The 16,197-nt window shown below is 40.1% G+C and overlaps 1 protein-coding gene across 2 annotated transcripts in view; it reads right to left on the bottom strand.

Moving 5' to 3' along the window:
• The window catches only part of Grm7 (glutamate receptor, metabotropic 7), a 595,106-nt gene that overhangs the window by 272,250 nt on the left and 306,659 nt on the right, over window positions 1–16,197 (bottom strand). The window lies entirely within an intron of this gene.

Here is a 16,197-nt window from a genome sequence, read left to right on the forward strand (position 1 = left end):
CACACACACACACGCACGCACACACACATACACACACACGCACACACACACACACACACACACACACACACACACACACACACACACATCAAAATAGCAAATGCTCATCCACAGCACATATATTTCCTTCCACCAGGGTCATATGTTCTGGACATTTTATTACCTTATTAAAAGATTTTTTTGCCTTATTAAAAATACACAAATCCTGGCCCAGAGATCCACATGTAAAGCGTAAAGCTCGGGCCCCAAGGGCTGAGGGTAGGATTGTGACATCCAGAACCTCAGAAGTTGGGGCCTCATGGAAAATCCTTAGCTCACTGTGGCTGCGCCCTCAGAGGGGAAAGTGGGATCCCTGGTCTTGCCTGCTCCCTGACTGAGGAGTAGCCAGACCCTTGCGCAGATGTGGAGTCCCACGGTGACGCGCCGAACAATCACCCAAATCCCAAAGCAACGTGGCTACCTTAACATCCACCATCAGGAGCCCAGCAGACCTCTTTGCTTCATAGGTGGCTTGAGTCAGGTATTGTATTACAGTCACCAAATCCCACTAATATAACAATTACACACATATCACACACACACACACACACACACACACTTTTCTATGTATATGTAGAGGTCTATATATGTGTACATATATAATCTATATGCATACACATATATATGATCTATGCATATGTATGCATATATATATATATATATATATATATAAATCACTTCACAAATTAAAGCCAAGAATTGGAGTTCACATGAACAGCTACCTATGGTGCCTTTGTGACAAGTCACCAGACTTCTGGAATCTGATCTCCCCCAGCTGTGGGGCTCAGAAGGAGGTCTATGGTCCATGCAGCACTGTGAACACACGGAGGTAAAATGGAGAGGGAAGAGCTATTCAGTTGACAGGTTCCAGTCTTCACAGGTGGTAAAACCCAGCTGGAAGCTGGGGGCAGCACACTTACTTCAGGACATTCTGTGTCGTTCTGGAAAGAAGCACCTGGCTGCACCTTTAAGAAATGGGCAGAGGGCAGTTCAGGTGTTGCAGCTTTCTTCTCTGTGTCAGGCTGGCTTCTTCTCTAAACACTGTGTGACTATTTGGTCATCAAACTTCTTGCACAATCGGGGCCGTAGTATGTGAATAAATATTTCAACAATAAAAAAATGCCTTCTAAAATAGCTACAAATGGCGATCACCTTTATTCCTTCTTGCCTTGGGCTGCTCAGAAGACCACATGCCCCATGCATCATTGCACACCTTGATGTGGAATGTCTATTCACTGATGAATTGTGTCATTTCCATCGTCAGAGCTCTCAAGCTGGGTCAACAGCCACAACAAAGAAACAACCAGCCAATGCTCTTTGAACAACCCTCTCCACTTCAGGACCTTTATAAACCAGTTTGCATAGCTATTTCCTAGACTGCAATTCATGACTTCATAATACCATCCCCATGCCTGTACAGATGATTTCCTTCATCTCCCATGCTTGGGTTTTCACCCCACTATCATCTACAGAGACTCTGAGATCCGAGAAGTGTTTCTATCTCTTAGTGTCACCTGACTGTGGCCAATGGCTTTCACACAGAAGTGTGTTATTCGATTAAATGGCTCTGTTTAATGCTCTCTTCTCCAAGCCAGAAGCTGTGCCGAAATTAAACAAAGAGAAGCACCTGTCAGCATGACCTGTCTTCATTTCCCTCTTTGTGCTAGTGCCTACTTGTACCTAATTGAAGCCCCTGCACGTCATGAGAGATGCAGCCTGGTGCTTTGCTAGGGGCAGGGACAAGACGATGGGGCTTCACCTGCCCTGCGCCTGGGGTACACACCCACACGCTCTGCTTCTCCCCTCCGTGGTCGGAGCACATCACAGAGGCAAACCAGGTGGGCTTGTGACAGACTTTGATTTTATTTAAGGTTCATGAGCAAGGCTTGTCAGTTACTAATTCTCATGATTACACGGGTATTTATTTTCCCCTCCTCCAGTGTAAGATAGGTCTCCAAAGTAAATAATTGACCTAAAGTGAAGATAATATGCACTCCCTTGTAGAATGTCATCCGTCTAACTAGAAGCAAGGATCATGGAAATATAGGAAAAGATGATTATAGAAAACACGAGTACTCATAGTTTACTGTCTCTCGACACTGTGTGTCACACCCCACCAAAGTAATGTGACCTCAACATTGCTTAGCAGAATCTGTGAGTTTATAAAAACCATCACAAAAAGGTTCATAAGGACTTTATCCTAAACCACATATTTGGCAAAGAAAGTTTCTCCAACTTTTCAGTGTGGGAAGAAAAGTGTCACATTGCTCTGCCCTGGATATTTACAATTATCCATGGGAAAGCCGAGTTCTCAATTTACTGAGGAGTCAGATTGTTATTAGATAGGATAGGATCATTATTAGAACAATGAGAATTATTGTTCTCTGATGTCTATGTTTCCTCTTCTATTACCCAAATGCCCTCAGTCAGCTATTACTGCGATCATTTTTTAATTGGAACGAGGCTTCTTGGGGTAAGTTAACATTATTCCACTGTCCAGTTACTTAGAAAAACCACCCACAGCTCTTTGCTCCATTTACCTGAAGAGTATCTCTTGAAACTCTTTAATTTACCCTGTAATCCTTGCATAAACTGACTGATAAATTCCATGTCATAAAGAAGCTATTTTTTTTAACCCCTGGGTCAATTCCTTCAACACATAGAACCTGTATGCGGGTTCTATGATCTTCTCAGTACTACAGCTCAATTCTGTTCCAAGTAATTCTGAACAGTTTGCAGGGGCTGGGCATGGGGTTCTTCATGAAATGTTGACGATGGCCTAGGGGAAGGAACACACTCCTAACTCAACAGCAACTACTGAGTTCTATCAGAGAACAGGTGATCGCCACTAAAAATGTATACAGGATGCCCATTTCAGCTGGAAGGTGAAAGCCAATAGCTTATTTATTCTACCAAGGAAACACATGCATTTCCACAGAACACAGGCTTGCTGGGGTAAGGGGAAGGAGAGCTCACTAGCAGTGGAACACATGACTGAGCACCAGCTAACTGCTTTCATGTTTGTCCTCTTCATTTCTTTCCCATGTGTTGTCAAGACTCCACGCCATCTCAAGCCCATTGTCTACAGCCACCGTGAGCTTAGCATTTCATAAAGGATAAAAGATACCTGTGCCAGAACTTTCCTTCAGGGAGATTATAAGTACATAACCATCCTGCCTGGCCTACACATGCAAGACACATGTCACTTTTTTGCTGCTCTACAGGAGAAGCATTTTTTTAAAAAAAGATTAGTTTGAAGTAGTTGTATAGAGGAGCTGTCATTCAACAAAGCAGTTCACGGATACACTCACTGCATCTTGATCAATGTCACCTTCATGGAACTCCCCCATCCCTTCCAATCTCACCCCTTCCCTCAATTTTCTTAATTTTGTATGATATGAATTTTATGACTACGTTCTCCCCCTTTTGAGTACTTGCTGTCTGTCATCTGTTTTGTTGGAGTGAGTTAGCCTTTCTAAGAAATTCTTCCATTTGAGTTCTCTCCTGAATCTACCATGTTTCAGTCAATACATTTATGTATACTTGGATACTACTCCAAAGTGTTTACTTATATATTTATAAATTAAACATAGTTCTACATATGAGAGAAAATGCACATCCTTTTCTCTCTGGGCCTGACTTACTCCACTTAACATGATTTTTCCAGGTCCTTCCATTTCTTTGCAATTGATGCACTATCCTAATGCATAAGTAAAATTTCATTATATATATGCATATACATATATCACATCACATTTTCTTGATCCATTCATCCATTGAGGGATTTCTGGGCTGATTCCATACCTTGGCTATGGTGAATAGTGCTGCAATGAACATGGTTGTCCAGGTGGCTTTACTGTATCCTATTTTATTATTTTTTGGATAAGTGCCCCAAGAGTAGAGTTACTGGGTCATAAAGGTAGTTCTGTGTTTAGGTTTTTGAGGGACCTCCATACTACTTTCTAGAATGGTTGAACAAATTTACATTCCCACCATCAACTCTTCTACTACAATTTGTGTTGTCAGATTACCACTCAGTGCAATTCTTTGTGAGCTGAAGATTTCCTTTTTCTATTTAATATTATATTGTAAATTTTGATTTTTTTCCTTAAAGAGCTAGAAGTACAAAAAGATGATACTGGGTGAAGTAGGTGCCAGGTAGGAGTTTTCCTAGTCTAGAGAGGGGTCTCTGTGAAATTACAGAAGATACAGGGTTCAACTGGTAGAGGGCCACATTCAAAGGCCTCAATTGTATTTCTACCATCCTAAAATCATTCAGGTAGAACAAGAAGTCATGTGATGTTTTCTCTAAAGCTCTTGCTTATATCATCACACAAAAACTACACCCATCTGTCAGACATGTTGATGCTTTACAAATTCAAAACATACTTGATCAAGAGAAATGCAACTAGCTTTACATAGTGCTGATTTCTCCCTCATATTCTTATCATAGTTACCTGATTTTTTTACTAGTGCATTTTTTATGAGACCTTATAAGTCTCATTTAGCAAAGAGAAAGAGGGTGCTCCATTTCTTAACCCCTGTGTTTAAGTAGTGCTAATACTCTCTTTGTACTGCATAATTACATTTCTTCATCCTAGGTGTCATTCTGAGAGTTAGTCGATGGTGCTATCTAGTTTTTTCCCAACAGTACTCACTAAGGTATCACTTTAAAGTTTGGCCTATAAAAACTTACTATCTATGCAATTAGATATTCAACACATTTCTCTGAAAACAAAACATTGTTTACTCAAGCAAGTGTATTTCAAAGGGCAATATATACATGTAGTTTACTGGTATATACATATAAACACATAGAAACATGTATTTTAAAAGAAAACAAACATGTGCACACATACAATACTTCTGATTATTCATGAAATAATGAACCTGAGCTGCTAAATATAGCAGTTATCAAGCAGGAAAATATGACTTAAAGTGTAAAATGTTGATTAATATACATCTAGAAATGATGGTCCACTCCACTCACCAGCCTGTTTGGGGAATCTTGACTGTTAGTTCATCAAAACAAGACAAGGAAAAGACCAGTCCCTCTGTGGTGGCTGCACACACACACACACACACACACACACACACACTCTCTCTCTCTCTCTCTCTCTCTCTCTCTCTCATGAGGAAAGAAACTCCAGACTATCAACTCTTGATTACTGGCAGCACAGTTGTTGTGCTCTTCATGGGTTAAAGTGGCTTCTCTTCTCCAAGAGCTGATGTGAGTGGGTGGTAAGGAAAGCAACTTCTGGTGGGGCCCCGGGTACAGGAAGCTGAATGATGGATGGAGTGGTTTCCAACGCAGCTGTCTTACTTAGAATGAGCACCCTGGGATCCCATCTCTCTCTGACAGGAAGTAGGAGCACAGAAACAAAGTTGTGGAGAGAATCTGTCATCAGAATGTGCCTCTGGTGACTTCACAGCCTTGGTTCCAATACTCTGATGATGTTTCATGGCAGAAAGCAGGTTATGATTAATTCTAAAATCACAGAGCTAATGCCTCTAATACAGGCCAGACTATAAATATGAGAGGGCCTGGGATCTGCCTTTACTTTATGGTCTTTATCAACTGTCACTTCCATAGACCTTTAATTTATGGTCAGAAGAAAGAACACCTGCAAAGACCCTAACTGGTCCCATAAACAGCAGGCAGACATATGGGAACACCAAATCCACGCCACATATACTTGCCCTGCAAATCTTCTCGATATTTCTATGCTACAAATTTCTGTGGTAAGGGAAGTGGTGTTGTGGCTCAAAGTGGTAAAACACTAGCCTTGAGTGAAAGAGCTCAGGGATGCTACCCAGGCCCTGAGTTCAAGCCCCACAACTGACAAAAAAGAAAGAAAAAGACAGACAGACAGACAGTTGTTTTAAACTGTGCACTGGGGAATAACATCTGTAATCCTAGCTAATCAGGAGACTGAGATCTGAAGATCACAGTTTGAAGCCAGCCTGGGGAGTAGTCTATTAGACTTTTTTTTTTGTCAGTCGTGGGACTGGAACTCTGGGTCTGGACACTGATCCTGAGCTCTTTGGCTTGAGGCTAGTGCTCTACCACTTGAGCCACAGTGCCACTCCATTTTTTGGTGGTTAATTGGAGAGAGTCTCATGGACTTTCTGCCTGGGCTGGCTTTGAACCATGATCCTCAGATCTCAGTCTCCTTAGTAGCTAGGATTACAGGCTTGAGCCATGGGTGCCCTCTCGTGAAACTCCTATCTGAAATTAACCAACAGAAAACCAGAAGTGGCCCTGTGGTTCAAAGTGGTAGAGCACTAGCCTTGAGCAAAAGAGCTCAGGGACAGCACCCAAGTTCAAGCCCCACGGCTAAAACAAAACAAAACAAAAAACACAAACAAAAAATAATTCCTGAGGTAAGGATGAATAGTAATGCAGATGCAGACCCGTGCAGAGTTTACAGTAGAGCTTGTGATGCCTAACATAATTTGCATCAGAATACAACATATTTAGCTGAAACTAATGTAATTAATTACCCATGAGATCTTATATTGACAGGAGTACATTGTTCTTTCCTTGCAAATACTCTGAAAAGAATAAAGTCTAGGGATATTGTTGAATGTCAATAATCACTAGAGACCCCAAGTTTCTGTTCTCCTATCTTCCATGGCTTATTAACACATAGGTCCAGGCTGGTCCAGGCACTGTATCACGTATACACAGCATGTGTTGGTGGTCAAGCACAAAAAGAGGTACGGTCGCTCACCTCTCATGAACCAAAACTCATCTGTACATTGTTAGGAAAACGGCTTCATCAATTGCTATATCCATGAGGGAAATGTTAACATTTCTACGTGCTCTATTTTAAAACAATATTTACCTGGCTAATGTCAAGGGATTCTGGTTTATTGGTTTGTTTGTTATTTGGTCAGTCAGGGGGCTTGAATTGGGGGCCTGAGCACTGGCCCTGAACTCTTTTGTTCAAGGCTAGGGCTCTACCACTTTGAGCCACAGCATCACTCTGGCCTTTTCTAAGTAGTGAATTAGAGATAAGAGTCTCATGGACTTTTTTCTGCGGGGGTTGTCTTTGAACCGGATCCTCAGATCTTGGCCTCCTGAGTAACTAGGATTATAGGCATGAGTCTATAATTGTGTGTCGTGTCTTAAAAACTTATATCACCATCAACATGGTTAATGGTTCCATCTAATTTTCTAACTGCTCTATTCATTAAGGAAATAGTAACAACTGTACATACTCCATTTTCAAATGATATTTCCTTGGCTAATGTTAAGGGATTCAGCTTCCTTATCTACTGAGTATATCTAAAATGTCCTGGGTCATTCTTAGAATTACACACTGGTTTAATGGAGGCCATTCACATGAATATTGATTATAACCTCATCAAAGTGTAAGTCACCAACACTTGCATGAAGAATGTGCACAGTAGAAATAATCAATTCAAGAGGGCCCGAAATGCCATGCTTTTCTTGGCATAGGCATAACAGATTCTTATTATTGAAAACTCCATATGGAATTCTAATCCTCAATTTAGTCTTAAAAAAGTAAATTCTGTGGGGTTAGAATAAACTAGCACCCCAAATGTCAGTGTCAAAGTGATTAGATGCTGTCAAATTTATATCCCATGAAAAATCTAAAAATCTAACAACTGCAACTAACTCAATGGTGTTAAAGAATGCCCTAAAATGGGAAAACAGAAATATTGTACAAGTGACTTATTTTGTTAAAAATAGAAAAAAATAGTGGAAGATTTATAGCTAATTCTAAAATTATCTGATCCTAAGACAGAAAATTAAATGATGAATTGTTTCTAGGGATCAGGAGGAGGTTGGTTTTGTATTCATCAAATTCATCAGATAACTGAACCTTTTCCTTCAGGTATACCTGTATCTGTCTGGAAGCAATCAAGTTTATAGGTAGAAAAACAAATCAAAATCACAGCTAAATTTAAAATCTATTAGTATCATCATTAATAGCTGAACTTCGTGAATTCTTAATATTCATGTCATAACTGAGATCATAGGAATCCTTTCCATTTTCTGAAACTGCCTGCATAATTTAGCCATATCTTCGTCTATTATCTGACAATCCTGCTGCCTTCCATCCACAGCTATTATTTTTCTTGGTGACTTTTCTTCACAAGAGCATCAAAAGCTCATTAAGGGAGCTCTAGCACTGTGAGATACAAGGAAGATGGAGGAAAGCATCAGGTTACTTTATCAAAATGGCACATTAGTGGGAAAATGTGTGAGAAGCCATGTTCTTCTGAAAGTAGAAAAAAATAGCAATATTTGTTGTGCTTTAATGCAATCTTTCTGCTCCAAACAGGAGCTATTAGACATCATATCTGCAGAGTACTCTTAAAGCAAATGTAGAGGATGTGAGGACGGATAAACACATGGTAGAATGTTGGAACAATGTAATAGAACACAGCAGTCCAAAAAGCAACTACTGTTAGACAGAACAGTGAGGATCCACGTCTAAAACATGAGGCTGAATGAAGAAAATCTCAGCTACCCTCACCCACATACATTACATGCTTCCATACAATACAATAGTTCTACAAAGTTCAAGACTAGCCAAGACTCATCTGATGTGACATGAAGAGTCAATTCTATACAGATGAAGCAAAAAAGAGGGCAATATTCATCCTCTAAGGACAGTAGAACTGGAAACAGAAAACCGAACCAGGGGACTCCCCTTGAATGATGGAAATATTTTCACATTTTAAAAACAAACAGGACAACATATTTAAATTTGATGACATCATCAAATCACAATACTTCCTTTTCCAGCTGTGCAACAAAAAATATACATTTTTTATTATACATATGTTTCATAAATATTTCCTGCGACCTTAGAGTAAAATTCTGTTTATCAAAACACAAGCATAGTCCTAAATTCTACCTTAAAAATTAAATACTCGCCGGGCATTGGTGGCACAGGCCTGTAATCCTAGCTACTCAGGAGGCTGAGATCTGAGGATCAAGGTTCAAAGCCAGCCCGGGCAGGAAACTCCGTGAGACTCTTATCTCCAATAAACCACTCAGAAAACCAGAAGTGGTATTGTGGCTAAAGTGGTTAGAGTGCTGAAGAGCTGAGGGATAGCACCCAAGCCCAGAGTTCAAGCCTCATAACCAAATAAATAATTAAAGTAATTAATTAAAAACTCCATTCCAGTAAATAGTAAGTATATGGAATAAATAAAGCAGATATTTAAAAAGGATGGCCCAAAAAACTCTCCGATAGTTTATTAGAAGAAAGTAGATATAAGAAATCCTCATTATTATGAATATAAATTGAGTTTTTCAGCCCAGTGATTAGCTGAGTTAAAAAAGAGATGACATATTTTTGGTAATTACCTTCATATATACATATAAAAGAAGTCACTGAGTAGTGCATTTAAAATGTGCAAATCTTGGTCTATGCAAATCACACTTCTAGAAAAAAATCTCACAATAACCAAAGGTAATAAACTTGAAAAATCATGGCCTTTAAATCAGAATATAAATTGTAAGTAGTGAAAAAACTGAATAAAATTAATATTGCTTTAGTCATGGTAATTTAAGGAATTAGTTAGCTTTTATGTAAGAATTTACTAGAAGTCTCGGCCAAGCTAGTCCTAACTGAAATTCATTCCAATTTCAAGTCAGTGTGTTATATGGTACAGATTTTGATTCTCTTAAGACAAATTCTAGAGTCGATTAGGCATGTAAGAATAATCCATCTGGTTCTAGATTGCTATCTCAGTCTAGACCCAATACACAACAGGCTATGGATCGTTCCCTTTCCCTTCAGACTCTCAGGAAATACAGACACAGGATCTGTACAATGCATTTCTTGTCTTTCTGTCACTCATCTAGTTGTCTTACCCTCTGCCAGCTGACAGGGAAGAGAGAGTGTTTATGGTACATTCCATCCTTCAAAAGTTCTGTTCCCACCCGAATAAGCCCCTCCATTTTTCCTCTCTCCTACGATATTTCTTCTTCAAAGCTCAATTTCAGCAATGCTTCTTTTTATCAGTGAAAACCTGTACCTACTAGTATCCAGACAGCCCAAGGCTTATCCTGACTCATCTCTAACATTGTGGTATCTTCATATACTTTGTTTGACTTTAGATTCTTTAATATAGGGCAGCATCTTATTTCTTTACTTCTAAGGTAGAATTACAAGGCATTCTCAACTTATTTTGTAAAGATATGTTGAATGAAGGCACCAACCTATGAGAGTTTGGGAGCCCTTTTCTATCTTATGCCCCAACTTAAAATTCAGTAAGGAAAACTAACCTTCTGTTTTGAAGTGCAGACTCAAAAGATAGTAATAGTGATAATTAGCTAGGTGCTAGTGGATTATGCCTGAAATCCAAGCTACCAAGAAGGCTGAGATCTGAGGATCATGGTTTGAAGCCAGTCTGGGCAGGAAAGTCTGAAATGCTTATCTCTAGTTAACTTCCAAGGAAGAGTGTGAACCTTGAGCACAAAAGCTCAGGGATAGAATTCAAACCTCAGGACAAACAGATACAAAAAAACAGTAATCAGATCTTTTACTAATAATTGTTTTAAAAGTTGCTGCATTAAGGCCAGGCACCCGGGGCTCACACCTGTAATCCTAGCTACTCAGGAGGCTGAGATCTGAGGATCGCCGTTCAAAGCCAGCCTGGGTAGGAAAGTCCAAAGCCAGCCTGGGTAGGAAAGTCCAAAGCCAGCCTGGGTAGGAAAGTCCGTGAGACTCTTATCTCCGATTAACCACCTGAAAGCCAGAAGTGGTGCTGTGGCTCAAGTGGCACAGCACTAGCCTTAAGCGGACAGTGCTCAGGCCTAGAGTTCAAGCCCCATAACTGACCCCCCCCCAAAAAAAAGTTGCTGCATTAAGAGGAAAGGAAAGTAATTTTCTTTTCTTTCTTTTTTTCTTTTTTCTTTTTTTTTTTGATCTGTCATGGGGCTTGAACTCTGGGCCTACATGCTGTCCCTCAGCTCTTCAGCTCAAGGCAGCTCTTCAGCTCAAGGCTAGTGCTCTACCACTTGAGCCACAGCGCTACTGGTGGTTAATTGGAGATAAAAGGCTTTGAACTTTGATCGAGATCTCAGCCTCCTGAGTAGCTAGGGTTACAGGCATGAGCCACCAGAAAGTAATTTTCTAAGTCAAATTATAAACAGTACAGTAGACACAGTCCTTAGAAACTATGGGTATAGAATTCCCTTATACAATTGATTAACATTAGTTTCTAATTAAGAGTTATAGGAAGGTCACTTCCATCTGAAAATTTCAATTAACCTATAGCACACATCTCTTCCTGAGAAGGATATTTCCCCCTCCCTTTTTCAAATGAGCAGAGAACAAAGCCCCTTTAACTGCCTAGTTTTTATAGGTCACTTTTCCTCCAGCCACTATTTGGCTCAACTTAATGGACCTTTAAATTCTCCCTACTGCTTTCTTTCATATCATATTCAGTCTTGGATTTAACAGTTCTCAAGCATTTGTGCCTTATTATTCATAGTCAACCCAAACTATTCACACCTATTTACTAGACTAAGTGCAGTGCTTTGCTACTCATGGGAGAGTTTGTAGGCTCCTGAGATTGGATATTGCTTTGAGAAAGAAAGAGAGAAAACTTCGTTTCAGTCTTTATTTAACTGCCTTCTTTTTTTGTTGTTTTAGCCATCTTTCATTACCTTTCAATAATTTTCATTTTAATTTTACTGTAAAGGTGTTGTACAGAGGGGTTACAGTTACATAAGTAAGGCAATGAGTACATTTCTTGTCAAACATCGTTTCCCACCTCTCCTTTTTCTCCCATTTTCCCTCCCTGCCCCGACTTCCCCCCTTCCGGAAGTTGTAAATCTCATTTTCAACACAGTGTCTTGTGAGTATCACTGTTGCATTGGTTCACCCTTTGTCCTTTGTCTCACCATTTTGTTATTAACTGCCTTCTTCTAGGCAAAAGTCAATACTCTCTTAAATGGTAAAGAGAAATGAACAGTTTCCTTGTCCTTGTGGTAAGAGAGTAAATAAACATGGTTCTAAACAAGAAGGAAAGCAGGTAGTGGATAGATCTCAGAACACTTTGTTTTGGCAACAGGTGGTAGAGTATTCTAGCGATAACGCTTCAGGTGTTTGTGACTTTCCCTGCTCTTGGCCAATTTATAGAGTTTCACATGTTCAATTTCCCCTTCCGGGGCTCCCTTTCTTTCTACTGCAACCTCTCACTGACTAATATCATTGTGTTTTCATCCATCCCTTGGCTTGAATTCTCAAATCCCCTTTCTTAATTTCATGTATTTTATTCATGTCCCTGGAAATTCCCGATCATCTGTGGTCCTTTCTTTCCATATTTCCTCAACTCTTCTTAGGAGAAGATTTTTCATCAACCCAGGACACACAGGACACACAATGAGCTCGTGAACTTTGGAGCTGGTTGGTGGGGTGACATATAAACTATGATCAAGACCCCCTCATCCTCTATTAAACCTACTCCAACCAGGCTTTGGACAATATTACCCAGATTGAACAGTTATTGGAGTCTTTGTCCGATCTCCTGAAAAGTCACAAAGAGCCACATTAGACTTTACCAGAGTGAGGAAAAGCTTGTTTGCTCATTTTGTACATTTGGACCATTACCACAGCATGGCTGAGCCCGGACAAACTGAGATCTATTTTTGTATGTAGAATATACACAGCTTATAAACTCACATACGAGTCTAGAGGTCTGGGAGGAAGCTATGCCTATTTTTGTTGTTGTTGTTGTTTTTTAATTTGACAACTAAAACTTTTGTTTTGCTTTTATGGAGTTTTTCTTCCAAAATTATGCTCCATTTTCAAACAAGTTGAATTTGAGAAGGTGGACAAACAGTCCATCTTCATTGGTCAAAGGAATGAGATCCTGTTTAACGGCCCCTGTTGCTTGCGTAGGAAAACTGTTGCTACACCACACTTCCATGAGCAGATGGTGGCTCCTTGTTCCCTTAGTCACTGGGGGTTTGGTCTCAAAGACGTGTGCTTTGCATAGAAGTAGCACTGAGGTTCAAGCCAGCTTTTCATTCTTGGTGTTCTGTTCTGACAGCAAGCACAACTCTGGGACGTCTGTACAACCCTTCAGGTAAGCAAGAAAGGGTGAAGAAGGGCAAAGCTAATTTGGAATCAGAACTATTGTAGCTCAGACCTTTTCAGCTTTGAAATGTCTGGTGTATGGAAAACAAAGAATTCATTCCATCTTGAATCAAACCAGAAAATCCTTTTACGTGGGGTCTAGACCTTATTTTATTTTTATGTTTTGGCTATTTCTTCACATGATCCAGCATTCCTGAGACCCACTGCAAAGTCATCAGCCACCATGAGGGCCAGGAGAGTGATGTGAAAATTCACTCTCCGTGACATTTAGCTCCTGTTGCTAATGACAATGGCAAAGATGAGGAGATGCTGGTCCATGACCCTTGTTGGCTAAGAGGATGATGTCCAGGACAGCCTACTGTGTAAGATACAGGGCATTTTGGAGGCAAAGAATTGAAAGCAATTTGGACATGTTCTTCTCTGAAGAGCCAGGCACTGCCCAGGATTTTATGCAGCATCTCAGTTAACAGGCCAATACATAAGTGAGGAAAATGCCAGGGATTCCTTGGCTCATCACAAAACACAGAGAAACTAAAAATTACAGAAGTGTTTTGGCCAGGGAGATGGAAGAATTGCCAAGTTCTGGAGACTTGCCCTAGATCTGCCCCCCCAAATGCTGGACAGCCAGTAAGACCACAGCTGATCCTTCCCTGCCTGTGATCCTATCACCATTGTACTGAAATAGGGAGGAGCAACATTTGTAGCTAGGAAACACCAAGAGCTCTTTTATTCCCCTATAAGTTCAGAACAAGAGCAGTTATAAAAGCCATACAAGGAGATTAAAAAGATTACTTTTCACAGAAGCTTTGCACCTGTGAGCACTTTGGCCTCAAACAATTTGTTATGTTAGGTGAGCCAATAATCCAGTTGTTGGCAAAACATGTACAGAATGCGAATGTACAGGGTGAAAATGTAGATGACGAATTAGGTTTTTACTACTTATATCTGGGTGTTTAGCTTTGGCAAAGACACAAGTGTATATTCTAAATACTGCAGAATGCTTCTAGTCCGGAATAATCTAATGGGAACACTTGTCCATCATGAAAAAGAAATGACAGAGCCAACAAACAACAACAACAACAAAAACAAATAACACAAACAAGCAAACAACAAAAACCAGCAAACATAAAACAAACACAAACTCTGGGCAAGATAAGAAAACCTGCTTGCCTTGACAGAAGATATTCCATTTGTAGTTTGTTTAATTTCTTTTTTTTTTTTAAGATATGTCATAGCTTTGATCAGAAGCCTCAGCATGACCAAATACAGTTCTTACTTCACTTTCTGGGACACAGCACTGTAACTTCATAGAGCTGCATGAGCAATGTTCCACCTGATAGGGAAAAGGAAGATGCTGGATCCTCTTTGTAATCACCCACAATGGCCGTGTGGCTAGAGAAAAGCACTGGCCCTTTCTCCGAAAGGACCTCTCCACTCTTCTCTGAGTAGGAGCAGAAAATTCTACACAAACGTTTACTGTTCTGTTACATTCGACCATTGCTTTTCTAATAACACTTCTTTATTTCATCTTTTCCATACCTATTTCCATTTTTCCTTTTTAGACTGTTCTTACTGTGGCTCTGTAAAGTTGTGTGTCCCTATATATACCTGACAGTAGCATTTTTCTCTTGAGTATTTTTAAAGCCCTAGAGAAAATGAGTGATTTCCTACAATCCCATGGTCCTAGGATTAAGTAAACATAGAATACAGGCACCATGTCCACATAGTATCTCAAGCTTAAGATGAGAGGACTACAACAAACATTGCAATGTTCTCTCTTTCCAAATACCAACTATCACCATTCAGCCTGATATGGAGTCCTCCAGGTCTCCCCTCCTGGACCCACTTCACATAACATTCTTGGTTACTTCTTAACAATTGCAGAAGAAAACACAAACTCATCTTACGGCTTTCAAGACTCTCCTCAATATAACTTTGGCTTACTTTTCAGCCATATTTTATGCCAGGTCCTGGTGTAGCTGGCAATGCCTCACTCATTCTGACATACAACCACCTAAACAAGTTGTTTGAGGATCTGCAAACCATAGGCAAAGAACCAAGTGCCAGAGTTCAAAGGCACCTACAGACATATTTTCACTGAGGCAAATTAACTATAGGCATTGTCATAGAGCAGCAGCTGTGGGCTGCTGGGAAGTAAGAACAGAAACTACTGCCCTCATCTCAGATGGAATGTAACGGCCACAGATGGCACTGTAGAATAAATTCAAGATGGCGGAGTGTTGGGCACACTGTAGAATAAATTCAAGATGGCGGAGAGTTGGGCAATGCTGCATAATGAATTATTGGCAGCTCACCCTGTGTCTGTCATTTTGTTCCTCTTTCACCATCTCCTTGTGGTCTTCCTCCTCATTATCTTTCCATCATTACTTCATGCATCAGCTTCCCATCAGGTGGTCTCTCCAACCACCACATCGCCATTGCACAGAAATGACCACTGTGTTCCTTCTTACAACTCTGTGTTTGGAGGGTGAGAAAATTTTAATCTCCATCCTTTTGTTTTCTTGAGTCCCAATACAAAGCCAGGAATATAATAGATACATATTTCTGAGTGAAAAGGAGTAGAGATAGTAAAATACTATCTTTTGCCCTTGCAATCCATCTGCAAATACACTGGTCGGTGCTGGAAGATAGGCAATCTTCTGTATTAAGGAATGAAAATAATTCAAAGCCTTGTGGTGTACACGTAAGTGACTCAGGGGATCTTTATCTCTTTCAGATAACACAGAGAGGGACCAGCAGTAGGCAGAACCAAAACCTGACTTGTTTCATAAAAACCAACACACATCATTCTACCTTCTGGGGAGAATAATTAATTACATTGGAGTGGAGAGAGAATAGAAAGAAATGCAAATATTTGATCCCTTTTGAGTAAATGGATGGAGTTCTACTTAACCTGCAAAAGCATGCTTTAGGAAAACTATAGAGACATGATTCATCAGGAAAGAGATGGAGGACTGTTGTCAGGAGAGGAGTTGATCCCCCCCCCCCCCGCTTACATAGAGTCTTACTTCAGTAATAAGTCTTCTTTTTAAATGCAAGATGA

The sequence above is a fragment of the Dipodomys ordii genome, unplaced genomic scaffold (assembly GCF_000151885.1).
Source record: "Dipodomys ordii isolate 6190 unplaced genomic scaffold, Dord_2.0 Scaffold12, whole genome shotgun sequence".
Classification (NCBI taxonomy): Eukaryota; Metazoa; Chordata; class Mammalia; order Rodentia; family Heteromyidae; genus Dipodomys; species Dipodomys ordii.